We start from the raw sequence: 19,105 nt of genomic DNA on the forward strand, positions 1-19,105 counted from the left end.
AAATAGTCACAACATCTGACACTTCAAAAAAAGATACCACTAATAAATAACAAAAGTGGAAATATCAAAGTTACAACAGACAATGTTTAGCTGAGAATCACTTCAACAGAGTAAGGCTCTAAAGATATCAGACAAACCAATACTTGTTTGGAATAAGGTGTACAACTTTCTTACTGTATAGGCTTACAGACAAGGCCCTGGTTCCACGTGGTCAAGGTTACAGTCATAAAACCTAAAGTTTTAGCACAGTTGTGTTTCAGACTAAATTTTCAACAGTTGTACTTGTCTACACAGGATGTTATGGACTGCCCCCTGCAAAAAATTACAACTTGAAAGACTTCTTTCAAGCATTACCGGTATCCAATATGTATACATTCTTAACATTTCTGCAAAGAGAGCAAAATTAATAGGTGCTGGTATTAACATCTGACATCTCAGGTTTTATGACTGACAAGTCTTAATGCTCCTAGACTTTGGGGTGTACAAGGTAGCAGTATTTTAAATTTAAGTAGAATGTGGGGAAAATTAGGATCAAATGGGCATTCATTTCTTGACTGTAGTGCCATTAGCCCTCAATTAACTCTTTATAGGGAATGGTTAAGCCATCAAAAACGAAACCAATAGTTTTTATATTAAAATGCTTCTCCATACTAGTAACACTTTGAAGTCACTGAAAACTAAGTATATACCTTGAAATGAACTGACAGAACAAAAACAAATTATGAAAAATGCTAATCACCTAAATGGACCCATGTCCACCCTTTGTGTCTACTTCATACATTCTACCCACCCACACCACTCCAAAAAAGGTTCAGGTTATTACGTCCCAAAATAATCTATTCCTGAATTACTTTTAAAGAGACAAACTGCTCTGTAGTGTATAAGCTACTTCGGTCTACACATTCTAGAATGATGCACTTCCATTGTCCTAACTCTCAAATTTGGAAATCTCCTCAGGTTCAGTTTCCTTTTAAAACCTTTCCAAATAAACATAATTAGAATTTGTGATCCCTAGATTCAAAGACAGTACAGGTTATATGACACCTCCTTTTTTTTTTTTGGATTAAATAAAAGCCACAGGATTCTGAGTGGCTAAAAACTAAATCTGAATTATTTGTGTCTGCATTGAGTAAACATATTTTTAAGTTCATTCTGCTGGACCTCATTAACTACTTCAGGTTCTTCAGGGCTCTTCTGAACCTTTGCCACGGCAAAGCTTATCCCCTGGGTTAATCCAGCTTGGGTAATATTAGCAACCTGGACCATGGAACTTCGAATCTTTGCAAAGGGAGAGACTGCTCTGTTGCTACAGCTCTCTGAGGGAGAAGGAGTTACGTGAAGCCCTCTCTCAAGTTCAAGTGTGCCAGATTCGGAGCCGGGGGTCTTTTGAGATACAACTGAATGCACTGGTTCACCCGACAAAAGCTGTGGGCCTGTTGCAGAAAAAGACACATCTAATTGAGATGGTTGAGAAGGTATCCGTTCCGTTGATTCAAATTGAATTTCTTCGTTAGAAACTTGATTGGTCATTTGATTTCCTTCCTCACTAGCCTGAGAAACAGACCTGGTTTCTGATAGCTGGGCCATTTTGTTTTGTGCATCTTGAACAAATCTGTGGCAATAAATATCCACGGGCTTGGCAAAGCCAGTCAATGTCGTTTATGTTGTCAGCAGAAGGACTTTTCTTCAGAGAAGACTCAGCCTTTTCCAAGCCCACTTTCATGAGCAATTGTAACCTCTGAAGGAACATGAATGCTAAAAACAGTGTTGCTAATAGACTGGGATCGACTGCCTAATCGACGTATTGAAGCAATAACACCACAGCTAGGAAGCACGTAGTCTACTGGCCCTGCATTCTCTAAAGAGTTAGCTAGCTGCCTGTCTTCATCAGACTTGGAATTTGTAAGGAATTCATCAGAGAGGTATGAGTCATTATCTGAAGACATTTCCCCATCTGACTGCCTGGGCTTTATTATCCATCATACTAGTGTTTTCCATGGTTTCAAGACAACTATCTGATTCCCAAAGATTTACTTTAAGTTTGGCTTTAGAGAGTTAACTTTCATTTCAGGTTTTGTAAAGTTCCCTAGCTTTCGTAGATTGCCAATATTTATATTGGATTTGGTCTGTTTCACTTTTTGATTTAGAGATGAAAATTTGCTCATTAAGTTTTTTTTTCCCTGGGCCAAAGAGCCTTGGTTTTGAGATCTGATGCCAATGATGTCTTCATGAGGCTTACTGCTCTTCCTCTCAAGCTTTCTCTCTGTTTTAGGTACATCTAATCCCATGGCTTGCTTGGTGATCTGCAGCATCTCTGCAGTGCACTGAAGGGTATCTTTTCCATCCTCTACTGGACTGCGCACTACAGCTCTCAGGGTGTGGAAATAGCCACTTGCTTCTTTATATCTGTAGTAAAGTCGCATGCAGGAGAACCTTGCCTTACCAAAAAGAGTGGGTTCAGGACCTATTTCAATTTTTTCCAGGTCTTCTGGACCTAGTCGTTGATACTGGTTTACTTTGTCAACTTCATCCTCATAGTAGGCTACGTAGTAGGCAGAGTTAGAAAGCAGCAACAGCATATCCACATCTCTGTGAGAAGCATCAGTGAGGGTGCACTCTTAAAACTGCTGCTTGAGCCAAGCTATAAAAATTACCTCACGACACGTATTTTAATATGAAATAAATTCTAAACCTACTAATTAGTGTTACTTTATCCTAGCTTCTACTTTGACATTAATATTTGCATCGGTCAAACATGATCTCAGTCAAAAGCATTTTGTCCAGAACGAAAAGCACTTGGCACGTAACAGGCAGTCGAGAACAATGTCAGCCCTCCCTTCCCCGCCCCGCATCTTCACCGAAGTATAAGCTGCAGTAAATAGTTAATTTCCCTCCCCGCCACCCTCCACCCCACTTAAACAGAAAAAATTCCAAAAAAACAAAAAACCCACACTTTTTTTTTTAAACACGGACAAGAAAAAAAAGAAAACCGTTTTCAGGGCTTCCCGGCCACGCCTGCAGCTGGGAAGCAAGGGCTGTGCTCCTCGTTTTTCTCTTCCCGCCGGTCAGGCATCCCCTCCTTCCACGCGATGAACACGAACCGCATGCGGCCTCGCCACCGCCACAATGGTCGCATAAAAGCCACCGTCATCAGGGGACATTAACAGGAGGCTTTGGAAAAGCAGTAATTTACAGGACAAATACAACCCCACGGGAACTGTAACCGTAAGTCCTGCAGAAGGGAGAAAAGTCTTGAAAGTCTTCGCCAGGCTGCCTGCCTTCGGGCTGGAGCTCGGCAGCGTTGCCCATGGCTTTCGCCGGCCGCTGGGCGGTCGGACGTTGCCTCTCGTCAGTCTGTCCGTCCGTCCGTCTGTCCACCAGGCGAAGCTCAGTCGGAGCCGCCTGCACCAGAGCTGACACCTGAAGCGACTGCGGAGACTGGGGGCAACTGCCTCTCTCTTTTTTTTAATTGAAGTATAGTTGATTTACAACGTTGTGTTAGTTTCAGGTGTACAACGTAGTGATTTAGTTACACACACACACCAATATATATACACACACATATATATATTCTTTTTCAGATTCTTTTCCATTGTAGGTTATTAAAAGATATTGAATATAGTTCTCTGTGCTCTGTGTTTATTTCATTTATTTTATACATACATTTAGTTCATTTATTTTATTTGTGGTGGTGTATATCCATTAATCCCCAACTCCTAATTTATCCCTCCCCCATTTCCCTGTTGGTAACCATAAATTTGTTTTTATGTCTGTGAGTCTGTTTCTGTTTTGTAAATAAGTTCACTTGTATCATTGTGTTTAGATTCCACATATAAGCAATATCATATGAAATTTGTCTTTTTCTGTCTGACTTACTTCACTTAATATGATAGTCTCTAGATCCATCCACGTTGCTGCAAATGGCATTATTTCATTCTTTTTTATGGCCGAGTAATATTCCATTGTATATATGTACCACATCTTTTTATCCATTTATCTGTCGACAGACATTTAGCTTGCTTCCATGTCTTGGCTATTGTAAGTAGTGCTGCTATATACATTAGGGTGCATGTATCTTTTTGATTTAGAGTTTTTTCTGGATATATGCCCAGGGGTAGGATTGCTGGATCATATGGTAACTCTATTTTTAGTTCTTTTAAGGAACCTCCATACTGTTCTCCATAGTGGCTAGTGCCTAGCCTCTTTTAATAAAAATCAGCTGATATTTTTGAGCCCTTAGTATGTGTTAGTCACTGTTCTGAGAGTTTAACATGCAATCTCACTTCATCTTCACAAGGGCTTTTTGAGGAAGGTATAGTCTTAAGCTCCATTTTACAGATGGAAAACTAGGGAGTACAGATGTTATTTGCCCAGAGCCCCACATTTAGGGAGTGATGGGCTGGGGTTCAATCCAGGCAGTCAGCCAACCGAAACTATACTATTAGCTAGAGATTTCTGTGAGTCCCTGAATGTAGGCATATGGGTAGTTCTGTACCCCATGATGTGACTTGATGGGCTGAGTGAAGGCCACCTGCCCATAACTTTCTCCCTGTGCAAGTGTCATGATGTTTCAAATCCACCTTATTGGTTTCCTAGGGCTCCCATAACAAATTACCACAATCTTGGCAGCTTAAAACACATTTGTTCTTTCATAGTTCTGGAGGATAGAATTTGGAAATTAGATGTCATTCGGGGCATACTTCCTCTGAAGGCTCCAGGGGACTTTCTTGTCTTTTCTACCTTCTGATGGCCCCTGGTGTTCTGTGGCTTACAACACCATCACTCAGTCTCTGCCTCCATCTTCACATGACTCTCTTCTCTGTCTTCTCCTCTTCCTCTAAGGCACCAGTCATTGGATTTAGGGCCCACCCTAAATCTAGGGTGGTTTTGTCTCAAAATCCTTAAATATTTATATCTGCAAAGACCTTATTTCCAAATAAGGTCACAGGACATTACACTCACCACTTAAGATATATTCTTTTAGATTTAGAATCACTCTGTCCAGAATCCAATTTTAACAATCAAAAAGTAGGAAAGACTTTTTGTGAATGGATGTGTTTTGGGGTCATTTATTCTGGGGCTACAGCAACCAGGAATCTTGAAAGAAGACAGGAAGTGAAGATGAGACACAAAAAAGGGCGGATGAGAGGGAAGGAATTGAACACAAATTTCTGTTTATTTGTAGTTTGGATAAAGGATTTGCTGAGAGTATATTCTCCTGAGTGGCCTTCATAGAAGGGGGTAGAAGAGTCAATCAACCACCCAGTGAAAACCTCCGTCTACCAGTTTTCTAACATGAGCTCTAACTCACACTGGGGCCTGCATAATTTTTTGAAACTGTATTCAGAAGTACAGATTGTTAATCTCACTTGCAGCAACAAAAACAATTTCTAATTGCATAGAAAGCAAACTGCCACCAGCAAGGCAAGTCCACTGCCCCCTCATTTTATGGAACGTGTAAATTGTCTCTGTTACTCTTAAACCTCCAAAACGTCAGTTTTCAGAATCCATCTGGCTCTCTCCATGAATATTTTTTTGGAGCATTTTAGGAAAAGCACTGCTCAATGACTAAGAAAGGATAGTACTGAACATGAGACCAAAACCATATCCCACTGAGATCTCAGTGACTGAAGGCCAGCCTTTTACGTCTCATTGCCTCGGTCTCTCCATGAGCCAATTTACCTCCCAGGGATCCTGTGAGGATTACAGATACACATTTAGACAAAAGCAGGCAACCTCAATGCCAAGAACGTGTAGGGAGCTCTGTGTGTAGTTGTGTGACTAACTGCATATATGTGCCACGGTGGGAGGCGTTACCATCTTTCTAAACAGGCAGGGGTTTGTACATGTCTAAGAAGCAGGTCTTGTGTAGTAAAATATCACCAGTGCCCTCATCCTTGTACTATACAAGAAGAGGCTCCAGAGCTAGCACTTAAAAGTGTTAAACTGGAAAGAGTACTGTGCTGAGTTTGCAAGTGTTAAGAGCGTCTCGATTTTAAACTGATGAAGATGACGCCGAGTTAAATGACTTGCCCAAGGTCAATGATTGCATTATGCCATTTAGATTAAAATGGAAAGACTTGTATTATAATGTTCATTCATCCAGCATTCATTCCAGTATTCTACCTTCAAAATAAATCCTAAATCCAATCACTTCCTACCATCTGTACCACTACTGGCCTTTTCCAAAACATCATTCTTCTTGCCTGAGTTTTTGCAATAGCCTTTTAGCAGTTCACACTTTTCCTATCCTTGTTCATTCCCCAGCCTCTAATCTGCATAGAAATCTGAGTTATCTCTTTAAACTGTTAGGTTATGTGCTTCTATGCTCAGAACATTCAATGGCTTTTCACCTTACCGAGAGCAAAAGCCAAAGTTTATTAAATGATCTGCAGTGCCTTGCACAATCTGATCTAGTCTCCTACCTTTCCCTGCTTTGTTCACTTCAGTCCAGCCATACTCACTTCTTTTCTATTCTTTGAAAATGCCCTAAATGCCCTTATTTCAGGACCTATAATGCTCTTTTTTTTTTTTTTTTTTTAAGGCAGCCTCAAGTTTTGCTCCATCATCTCCTAAAAGTCTCGGGTCTTCCCTCACAGCCCTTTATAAGGTAGCACCTCTCATACCCTTAATCTTCACCTACACTTACCCTAAATCATTGCTATCTATAGCATTTATCACTTCAGGATATAATATATATTGATTTACTTTTCATTGCCTGTATCTCTCTTAAAAATGTGAGCTTCATGAGATAGAGTCTAGGACTGTTTTTCCACCTCTGTATCCCCAGTGCCTAGAAAGGTGCCTACCATGTAGTGGAAATTTAATAACCCATTAGGTAATTGAATGATCTCCATTTCCTTGGACCTAATGGGAAATGACAGTACTGCCTTTGCTTTACTTTCCTTAGGGTTCTCTCTGTGTGTATGTGTGGAGTCATATAAAGTCCTAGAAATGAAAGTGCTTCATAAACTGTTAAACTGCTATATACAAATGTGAGATAAGTTATTATTTCTAGTCTATGGTCTCAGGTGATTCTAGAGCAGAACTTTGCCTTAAATTCAAGAGAGTAGGGTGGCATTCCCCTGGATAACTTTGGGATACACTGTGAATTATAAGCGAATTTAAAATATTAGAATCTGTGGATTTGTAAAGAATATAAAAGCTAAAATAAGCCTAAATTTAAATTTGATATTTAAATTTGTTTCAGCCCATCCCTGACATCTAGCCTCTGCTTGAACGCTCCAAGTGGCTGGGGGTTATTCTGCTCTTCTTTAAGGCAATCCTTTCTGGTGATGGATATTGTAGTTGCTAGAACATTCTTATCTGTGGTAAGTTGGTATCTGCTTATCTGTGACATCCACACAGTAGTTCCCTCCCCCCAGCCCCTGCTGCTGAATCCATGTGGAAATCTTCTATTCTGACCCTCCAAGGTTTCTCTCTCAGCCATCTGTATCAGTTCAACTTAGGACATACCTCTTCCCCCACTAGAAATCTGAGGACTGCTGCTTTCTGAATACACTAGACCATTCTGACAAGAATGGCAATGATCATTGAAGCTACAGTTCAGGAAAAACGTGTGCCAGCTGCCTCCCACCAGGGCTCCCATTAGCTTGTCATTTCCTTGTGCTACTTTACTGCTTCCATGACAGGGACATACCAACTATCAGACATTCCCTCCGGGTCCCCATTTCGTCTCTCCTCAATTGCTCCCAGTTGTAACCACTTATTTTCTTGCTTACTTCTTTGCCCTGATGCTCTCCCAACCCTCCTCTCACTATCTGCAGGAGGAGAAATTGTTGTTCACCTCCTACCAAAGTGGCCTGATTCCCCCACTGATTTTCCTAGCTCTGACAGTAACTGGCTCTGTGACCTTGAGCAAGTCATGTCTTCTTTCTGTAACTGGCTATTCTCTCAGGTCTTCCCCAGATCTGAAATGTTAAATTTAAAATTCTGAGTGAATCCTTGTTCTAAAAATTAGAATGAAAAAATGCTTGGACTCAAAGCCGGTTAAGAATTTAATTGAATCAATATTTGAGCACACATCAGGGGCCGTATATGTATGGTTCCAGACACTAATGTGGATACAGGACAATCCTGACCTGCTTTCAAACCAATTAGTTTTCCTAGAGAAATAGATAAGATGTGTGAAACAAGAAACATTAATTTTGGAATTAAATTCTACTTGGATAAATCAAAAAGGAAAAAGTGATAGAAAACTGTTGGCTGTCTATCTTGGAAATTTGAATTTCGTATTGATTTATTATAGCAAGGCTTACTGGTGAAAGGCACAGAATTTAGAATCAGAGTGCCTGGTTCTAAAACTTAGTCCCCTTTTCATTAGATAAGTGGAAAAGGGCCACATTATTTGATTTCTCTATTGCTCAGTTTCTTTATTTGAAGATAGGTATGATAAGATTACTTTGTAGATCTGTTGTGAGGATACATGCAGTAATGTATACAGAGTCCTGGGCAAAAGCCTGCACATAGTGTGTGTTAACATTGAGTGGTTGCTTTTTCTATTCTTGTTGGTGTCCTTAATCCCTTTATTTCTTAGAGTCTGTGTTGTTTTTCCTTTGATATCTGTTCTCCTCCTTTACTAGTGCTTCTAGTGTTTCATACAGTCCTTACAATCTCAGTGCTTGAAATTCTAAGATACTTTCAGAGTATGAAAAAGCTCAGCCCATAATTTGCAATTTTGGAAGACTTGTGGTAAAGTTGTTGGAGTCATAAGCTTGGAGATGGAGGTGTAAGTCCTAGGATATGATGGTAGCTTAGGGTGATTTAAATTATGTAAGTAGAAAAAATCAAGTCCCCATAAAAGATATGTTATTATTTCTTTTTTCTTTGAATTATTTTGTATTAAACAAGAACAGCAGGAACTTTTTTATTCAAGCAGAAGAATTGTGTTGGCTAAATATGGTCATGACTCTTTTGTGAGGGATCAGAGATTTTTCTCCTTTTATGATTGAAGACATATTACCAAAGAATATAAGGAAAATACCTTAATGCTAGATGCATGTTATTCAAGATCCTGAGTATGACATCATAGTACTTTTGTTGAAGAAAGGAAAGGGTAACCATAACATTCAAATTTAGGCACACATAATGGTCTTCTAGTCAATGGTGTGTAAGATAGAAATGAAATATTCTGTTTCTGGATGTTGGTCTTTCTTGCTTGAAGATTATACTGCTTTTACCCAGTTTCTAGCCTCTCTTTGTCTCTGGGTGAGGAGAAAAGTCTCATTGTTTAGTCAGTCTCCCTCCCTTATGCATCCACAATTGCATTAGGTGGGTGGATTGACAACGGCGTAAAACCTCCCTACAATAAGAATTCTACACTTCCACTCATGTTTGGAGGCAGGGATCTCTTCCATGTACCCCTAAACCCCTACTGATAATGATAATTATCAGTACTGCCGGCAAGATGTAGTTTTCAGCACCAAGTAGAGCTCCTACAAAGTGAGTTATAATGAAACAAAGCATTATTATCTTGGGCAGTGTAGGTCTATACTATTGGAATCTACTTCCTGGGTCTATGTTCTCACTTGTTTATTCACCAAAAGTATTTTCTAAGTGCTTACTAAGTGCCAGGAATAATGCTAGACCCTAGGGCTATGATGGTTAACACAGCATGTGCCATCTTGTCCCATGATTCTCTAGACATCAAAGGACAAGCACTCTCAAACTAGTCTATAATCTTTTAGGGTCAGGTGGCAAACAGTCCCTTAAAAGTGAAGTCATTTCAATACTCTAACAGCTACTTACTGGAAGTCTCATAGAAAGGATTTTTATATCTTTTGGCTACTTATCAGTATAACCATTAAGTCTCTTTTATGGTCAAACAGCTATGATGATGAATATGAAGAAAAGTGAAGTAATAAAAACCCAAGCAGAGGCTACTGTACAGTGTCACTTCCACCATATTCTATTGGCTTAAGCAGCTCTCAACTCTGCTCAGAAACAAGAGGAGGGGACAAAAGCTTTACATATTGATGATGTGATCTTGAGTGGAATGATCACACTATAGACCAGCATGTGGCATGGGGTATACTGTGGCCATATTTTGAAGATATATACTCTTCTAGTTCATTTTATCTTTCTGTAATTAGTCCTAATATATTTAATTTTACATATGGTAAAACTGAGTCTGAGGCTACTTAAGTATTTAACTTTCACATATGGAACTTCTCAGGGAAAAGGAAAAAAAAATCCTGTATCTATCACAGATTTTCTTATGATACACAGAGATTCTGTTTTGGTTACTAATGCTAATTATATTGGCATCCAAAGACTCAGTAAATATTTGTTAAGTGACAGAATGAACAAAGGATTGAATGAATATAGATTGAGGTGCCTGAGTCTACCTGGGTGTTATAGACATATATAAAATATGGTTTTGATATTTAATGACAACATTCTAAATTTTATGGTTTGATTGTGTATTGATGAAAATCATATGAGCAGTAAGGTCAGGACTAGTTGGTTACTAGACCTGTCTTGTATCACCTTGGGAAAGGCAATTGTTAAATATTCAGGAATTTTGCCTTCTGGTGATTAAACAGTTGGTAATGGAAAGTATGTGCACCACAAAATTGACAAATACTATCTATAAATATAAGCTTATTTTTTGTTTTGTTTTGATTGGTACTAGTTTACCAGAATGCCACTGGACCATGGTGGTTAAGATTCTTTGCCTCATTGGGGTGACATGATTCCCACTCTATAGAAGTATAGACAGTGTAGTATAAATATACATGGTAAAGTATAACTGTATATATAGAAAATTACAAGTGGGGCTGTCATAAATTGGCATTTAAAGTGTTTGAAGACCTTATTCTTTAGATCAATGATGTGCTTGGTTTTATACAAGTTAGTTACAATTGTGGTGAAGTTGGAAAAATATACAGTAAAGCAATAGTTTGGTCATGAAAAATCTCAGGAAGGATTGAATGTCCCTAAGAGGGGAAGAGAGGGATGTCAACTGAAGATGGTGTTGACATTTTGTGAATTCATCTAGAAATCTTGAAAGAAGATGAAGTGTCTCAGTATTCTATCTGCATTAGATCAAATACACATCTCTCAAGCTAGCTGTAGAGTCATCATTCTTGGGGACAGGCCAATATCAAGCAAAGATGAGCAATATTTTGTTCAGGGTCTCAGGATACATCAAAATGTCTTCTAGATATGCAATTATGTAGTAGTCTAAAAGGTCAAATAATGCATTATTCATGAAATGCTGAAATACCTATATTGTATTATTGAAACTGAACATATTGTGATATATCTAAGGGGGATATACTGTATACAAATCCCTGTCATCCTCTAAGTTCCCTCCCTTTTCTGAAACAGATTATACATTTTAAAGGAATCTATTTAGGTGTAAATTATAGCTATTAAAATTTTTTTAATAAGTTGTGTATTAGGCTATGTTGAATAGACTGAACATCCAGAAGTTGTTACAAAAGATGAAGTTCTACACTATTTTAACAAATAAATTTAGATCTCTATAAGGAGATCAAGTCCACATATATTTTTGCCTATGAAGTCTCAGCATGCCCTGGTCTGGACTCGTAGCAGTAAATACATATCTTTCTATAGGTTACACATTTGGAGTACAATGTCAGTAGTGTGTGGCGTGCAGAATGTGGGTGGTAGGTTCCTAGCCTATGGCGTAGAACATAATCTTGAAGACATGATACTTCTTGGGAAGGATTAGTGCAGTTTTCATAATTGTTACCTTGTGTACCCCACTAGAGTAGTTTTAACAATTGTTAACATCAATAATTAACATTTTGTTTTTCTCTCTCTCTTCTCCTCCATTTCCTCCATCTCTCCCTCTTCCCCACCCACCTACCATTTATTCTTTTGTTGAATCATTTAAAAATATATTACAGACATTATGATACTTTATCGTTAAATATGTCTGATACATGTCCTAAATATAGGGACATTACCCCAACTAGTTATATTACCATTATCGTACCTTAAGGAAATTAACAATAATGTCTCAGCACCATCTAACATCCAGTCCATATTCAAATTCTCCAATTGTCACCCCCCCCAAAAAAAGTTTCAGATTTTTTTTTAGAAAACAAAGTCTAATCAAGGCTCATAGATTTGGTGCCCCTGTTGAATATTACAGTTGAGAACATAGGCTAAAAAAAATAAGGTCATGCAATCAACCATATGCCGTGAGTTGGATTTAAACTGACTGGCTCCAAGGCCCTTATTCACTTCATGCTGTTGGAGGAGACTCCCAGTGATTATGAGGGAGACAGAGACACAGAGAGAGACAGGCTGACTATACCTTGAGGTCACATCTTATTGGGTTATACTTTTAGGTAAGTTTTCGGTGAGAGAAAATTAGGTGGCCATGATCCTCTATAGGTTCAGACAGAATATAGGCTAGAGGTTTAGCCATGTTGAAAGAAGACAAGAAGAGAGTTTTGTTTTTGTTTCTGTTTTTTAAAAACAGCATGAGTGAGAATACCCAGTTAGCTGAGGTCTTTTGGAGACCTGAAGAAAATACAAACGTTTGCTTTGGGCACTTCAGGACTTTTTCAGTTCTCTCTGCTCCTTCTTAGACCTTAAATGTCCACTGTAAGTCATTGCTGTGTAATCCTGAAGAAGGAATGTCAGTGTTTTCTATCTGGGGGGCCCCTGTTTGTGTCTGACTCACCAGTGAGTTCCCACTGGATAATTTGGAGCTTTCACCAGCTTTGTGATGATGAATTTTTCTAATATTACAGAGTCCTAGTTGTTGATGTCTCTTTCTCCATAATTTGAGAGCCCTTAGTAGTACTTGCCAAATTTCCAATAATTAAGCTATTTTTCAGAGTTCTCTCATCTCTTAGGATACTTCTATTGTGTTTCTTTTGTTTAAATAAGTGATATGTGATCTTCTCAGTGATGTAGACTTGGCCCATCATTTGTGCCAAGGCAGTTACTTGGTTATATACAACAAGTTAAGGCGCCTTAGGGGCTGAGATCCGTTTTAGAGCAGCTTAAACTTCCTTGGTGAAGCCATACTTCTACCTACAGCTTTTCAAAGCATGTGAGTTAGTTTCTTGTGGAATTAAGCCTGCTACTAAACCCCAAAGTCATGTTGTCTCAATATTCATCTCACAGTATATAATCTCAAACTTTCTCTAAAAGATAATCTTCATTCCTGAAACTGTCCATGAGGAATTATGGTATTTCACAAATATTTTTACTTAAAGGGTGTGAAGTTGTTAATAAGGACTACTTAAGAGACAGTGCCTCCAGCACAGGTCTGTGCTATTTAACATTCTGATTTTTAAGCCCTAGCACCTCCCCTGTGATTGGATGAAGACTCAGAAATCCCTTGTCCTGGAGAGATATTTGGGGCAAACAGAACTTTGGGTACTGTTTCTCCTTTGTGAAGTGAGAATTTACTCTCTTCATTGTGATGGTGACACTGGTAGTCTGCTACACTTAATATCAGAGACGCAAGCGAGAGAAATTTTTATTAGTAGTTCTCTTGCAGAGATGAATAGTATTTCACTTAGGCCTGCTTAAACTAATATGTCAACCTCCCGAGATAATGCAGAAGTAAAATCATGTCACAATTACTAAATAACAGGTATCTAATTTAGCATCTTCTTATACTAGATGCAGAAATACTAAGCTTTCTATTAGTTGGTATTATGGAGCTCCATGATAATGTTGACCCCTCTAAGGGCATATATGTCCCTAACTATTTGACAGTTGCATTGGTTTGTGTTGAAAAGAGGTGTCAGTACTCAGATAACTGCAGTGACGAAGGAGTTAACAGAACCAGAAGCCAACAAAGTGAGATGCTGGCAGCAGATGGTGTTGTCAAATAGAGGTATAATTGCATTTTAAAAATCCCTTCAAAATAGTCTCTCAAGCTTACTTAGATGACATTTAGCAGGCTCTGGAAATCACTTAAATGGGTACAGAAATAAAAGAATTACAGAGGAAAATGTCACCATCTGAATTTGTCTTGAGTCTTATTGAGTCAAGACATCTGAGGCTCTTGTTAATACTTCAGAACTATTTACAGCCCATTCAATAGAATGTGTCATTGTTGCATTAAGTTTAGCTCATTTTGTGGGGAAGGACTTTTGTGGCAGTCTAGAGAATGTAATGGATTTAGTGCACTAAAATATGAAGTCTATGGGAAAAGAAGTATAAATTATCTTAAATTCAAATACAGAAAACCTCACTGGAGCTTTTAGAGAAAGGTAATTAATGCAGTTGAAAACTACAGGAAAAATAGCTTCCTTTTGTTTTTTCATTTTATAGTTTGTCACTCTTATTGAATATGGCACAGCAAGAATGAAATGTAAAGTGCTTTCATAGATTTAGAAATATTGCCAATATTGATAGGGAATATAAGATTTTTTTTGATTGGGTGAAGGTATAGAATATATGAAAGACCTGAGAAGTATACTCACAAAAATTTAGAGCTAGGACATGTGCAATTATTAAATTTGACTTTTTATTTTACAGGTAAGGAAAGTAAAGCCCAAACATGAGCCTGAGCTAAAACTCTTATCTGGCTTCAAGGATATAAACCCTTTGCAATTATTCAAAGTTTAAAAGATTTTACGGTCAAATATATCTATATGAACCAGTTATCTTACTACAACCATAAGTATAAGCCAACCCCAGCATTTTGCCCCAGCAAAATCCTAGCGGGGGCAGGGGATGGTACTGATGAGGGTATAGGCTTGGTATTAAGCCCTGACTCTATTCCTTATTAACTTAAATGAAGTTACTTAACTTGTCTGGCCTTGTTTATTTTTGTCAAGTACACAGTTATTACCATGGTCCAAGAGCTGTCTTTCAATGACAGAACAATGGTAAATGCTGAAGAAGACATGGTTTTACCTCCAAACTCTAGGAATCACCTTTTTGATTCTCCATTTGTGGCTTGCAACAGGTTATATACAGCATTCTAACTTGCCACAATTTTTTTTTTTAATATCACTGGATCTGTTAGATCAGCAGTCCCCAACCTTTTTGGCACCAGCGGCCAGTTTCATGGAAGACAATTTCTCCACGGATAGGGTGGGGGATGATTTCGGGATGACTCAAGTGCATTACATTTATTGTGCACTTTATTCCTATTATTATTACATTGTAATATATAATGAAATAATTATACAGCTCACCATAATGCAGAATCAGTGGGAGCCCTGAGCTTGTTTTCACTAGCCACTCACTGATAGGGTTTTGATGTAAGTCCGCAAGCAATTGATTTATTATGGTCTCTGTGCGGTCAGACCTCTCTGCTAATGATAATCTATGTTTGCAGCCGCTCCCAGCATTAGCCTCACCACCTCAGCTCCATCTCAGATCATCACGCATTAGATTCTCATAAGGAGAGTGCAACCTAGATCTCTCACATATACAGTTCACAGTAGGGTTCGCGCTCTTATGAGAGTCTACTGCCGCCGCTGATCTAACAGGAGGTGGAGCTCAGGTGGTAATGTGAGCCATGGGGAGTGGCTGTAAATACAGATGAAGCTTTGCTCACTCGCCTGCCACTCACCTCCTGCTGTGCGGCCTGGTTTCTAACAGGCCATGGACCAGTACATATCCGTGACCCAGGGGTTGGGGACCCCTGTGTTATATCAGAAGTAGCAAAGATACTTACATTAGAGACTGAACAAACTGAAGAACCTTTTTTTCTTTTATAACATTGGTTCCCAAACTCTGATCCCTGGACCAGCAGTGTCAATATCACATGAAAACTTTCAGAAATGCAAATTTTTGAGCCACACTCCAGACCTACTGAAACAGAAACCCTATGAGTCGGGAGCATCAGAAAATTTTAAACCAGAAATCTGTTTAAGCAAACTCTCCAGGTGATTCTGATGTGTGCTAAGGTTTGAAAATCACTGTTCCAGAGCACAAAGTTGTCAACTTTTTTATCATCTGGTACATGGGTCAGAACAACATGTCCAGATGTGTTAAATTTTGCCATCATAATACAAATAGACGTATTACAATTGTAGAGTGGGCAGGGAGTTACTTGTCTTTCTCTTTAGGGTGTATTTCTTGACATCAACCAGATCATTCCCCAAGAGAGTCTGCTGAAATGTCAGGCCACTGTATTTTTATTGAATCATCTCCTACCTGCTGGCATGTAGGTATTGTACCAAGTCACTTAGGAACTGTTAACTCCAGTTTACTTAGCATGTCTCAGCGTGAACTTATCATTTTATTGGACAAACCTGATGTCCTGTAGGGATGGAAAGATGACCAGGACCCCCATAAACTAAAGTGTGGCCAGAACCAGATAGCTGACATAACCCTGAAAAATAGTGAAGCGTGGTACACCTTCTGTCTTTTCCATGGGAAATCACCTATGGAACCTATGGTTACTTCTCAGGTTCTGCCACCCATTACATTATCCAACCTATCTTGCCTTTAGAAGAAAAGTGATGGTACTTGGCCATCGCCACACAGGGATCCTAGCATTTCCTCTGTGTTTTCTTAGGGTTTTTCTTCCTGTAATTGATTTCTAATCTCATAGCGTTGTAGTTGGAAAAGATGCTTGATATGATTTCAATCTTCTTAAATTTACCAAAGCTTAATTTGTAACCCAAGATGTCATCTATCCCGGAGAATGTTCCATGTGCACTTAAGAAGAAAGTGTATTCTGCTGTTTTCGGATGGAATGTCCTAAAAATGTCAATTCAGTCTATTTGGTCTACTGCCTCATTTAAGGCTTGTGTTTCCTTATTAATTTTCTGTCTGGATGATCTGCCCATTGGTGTAAGTGGGGTGTTAAAGTCTCCCATTATTATTGTGTTACTGTCAATTTCCCCTTTTATGGCTGTTAGCATTTGCCTTATATATTGAGGTGCTCCTATGTTAGGAGCTAGCATTTCCTCTGAAATAAGGACACCAACATTAGTTGTGATGACTTTTCCCAGCATATAGGAAATATGGCATTCCCTCTTAGGGAATGTAAGAGATGAGTGGCTTACACAGAATAAATTCACTCCAACATTTCTATCTCTCTGATTCTGCATTCTTTTTGTACATTGTATGTTAAGGAATTTATGGCATCTCAACTTCATTTACCCTGGGCTACTACTGAATCCAGGTTTTGGTCAACCAACTGAGCAAATAATTAGAGGCACTCCCGGTTGTTTATGCCAACACATTGAATCCAGTGTCTGATAACTGCACCAATATTGATGCATTCACCCCATTTCAAATCAACTTTCTACTCCTTTCTCTAGTGTCCTCAGAACCTCTTCTTATACATGTTCTCCAGATTTTAAATTATCAATATTCTAGAAGTTTCTTTGAATAAACCTTTCCTCCAGGGTCTGATTTTTGTCATATCTCTGAGTCATCCTAGTTGTTTGGAGCTCTTATGGGGCATTTGAGTAGAGCCTGATGAGAATTGCATCACTTCTGTAAGACAGATGCTACAACCTGGGTCAGTACAGGGTCTTCAAGCAAGGAAAAAACCACTGAAATGGCAGGGGAAAAGGTCTCCTGCCAGGGGAGTCATGGTAGGTGTGGAGTGTCAGGGTATTTTTCCATCTATATCTTCCCATATTCCCCTATCCCAAATTCTCTATATTTGCTTCCTTCTTACTATTTTAACTTCCCTAAAGAGACCTGATGAATTCATCTGACATTTTTCACTAACCTGCAGGATCAAACCCTGAGTGATTTTTCAGCTATCTTAACCCTGCAGCTATAAGAGATAAGAAATTATTTTAGTACATCCATAGAGAGTTCCTGATTTTTTTGGCCTGTGCCTTAAGCCAAGAATTTAGTATTTTGCACTTGTCATGCTATTTCTTTAAGTTGTCCAATACTGTTAGGAGCATACCCCTCAATTCTACAAACCTGGAATTTCTGAAGTTCTTCATTTTAAAAAAAATAGAGGCCAGAGGGTTCTGCCTAAGCCTTGCCTTCAGTGGACATATCATTCCAAGTGACCACAGGAGATAACTTCGATTTCTGCACTGCGTATCATGAGCTGTCTGATTCACAAATCATCATTTCCCTGAGGCTGTATTTTCCCTTTTCTCTGAGGCCTTATTTCCTGTATCGATCAGGTTTCTTAACTGCAAGCACCATAAATCAGTATATGCTAACTTAAGCCCCCCCCAGAATTAACTAAAACATACTAGGCAATCCAAAGCATCTCTATAATATTCAGGGAACCAGGCCACAGTTGTGAACAGTGTAAAAATTATTTTACTGCTCTTGACGTGCCACTTGCCCCATAGTATATAATACGAGTGACAGCTGTACTATGACAATCAGGTAACGGACACGGATGCTAAATGTCTTTATAAAAGCTTTCAACATGGCTGCTTTGTGTCTTGGGAGTTTAATTAAGATTGTCCTTTTGGGTTCACAGAGGCTAAGTTTGCTGCATTTCATGGCACTGTGCTATATATTCCTTCAGCAAATATGCTTTTGCTATTACTTATCTGTTTCTTCTTTAGACTGTCATAAGGAATTGAGGGAAAACACACCAGAGAGTACTCACTACTTGTTCTCAGACTCTGTATAATCCAAAGAGCAGAGAAAGAGGGACACAGGCTTTTACTGAGTATGCATTATGAACTTGGGGGGCGTTACACACATTCTCTTATTTACTCCTCTCAGTAGCCCTGTTGGATCTCCATTTGATAGGAAATGGGAGTCTCAAAGGGTATATAATTAACTTGTCCAAGGTCATACAGTTAGGAAAGGGTAAAATCCAAATCATGCCAAACCTGGCTCACAATTTGAGGGTTAGATCTCAAGAGTTCGAAGATCTAGTGTAGAGGAAATAATGTGGGATATGAGAATTTGGCCCCAAATCAAAAGATTCTGACCTTAGCTTCAGAGGAAACTAAAAGAGGAAACTTTTAGTGGAAGGAAACTTGTGGAAACTTCAAAGAGGATATTGGCAGAAAAGCTGAGTAGATTGTCTTTAAATTGTCAAGACTAGAGTGAGTCTGTGCCTGAAATACTGGCTGCCCCTCTTATCACTGAACTTCCTAAAAGATGAAGAGAACCCATTGCTCAGGAAAAAGGCCAGGTAGGCAGTCTGGACACACCCCCTTGTGAAATGAGCCAGCCACAGGAT

General features: G+C 38.9%; 1 pseudogene; it reads right to left on the minus strand.

Moving 5' to 3' along the window:
- Positions 1 to 1,110: 1,110 nt before the first annotated feature.
- LOC132347363 (phosphatidylinositide phosphatase SAC2-like) lies at positions 1,111 to 2,663 on the minus strand (annotated as a pseudogene).
- Between the last annotated feature and the right edge of the window lie 16,442 nt (positions 2,664 to 19,105).

This window comes from Balaenoptera ricei, chromosome 14, assembly GCF_028023285.1.
Source record: "Balaenoptera ricei isolate mBalRic1 chromosome 14, mBalRic1.hap2, whole genome shotgun sequence".
NCBI classification, from domain to species: domain Eukaryota; kingdom Metazoa; phylum Chordata; class Mammalia; order Artiodactyla; family Balaenopteridae; genus Balaenoptera; species Balaenoptera ricei.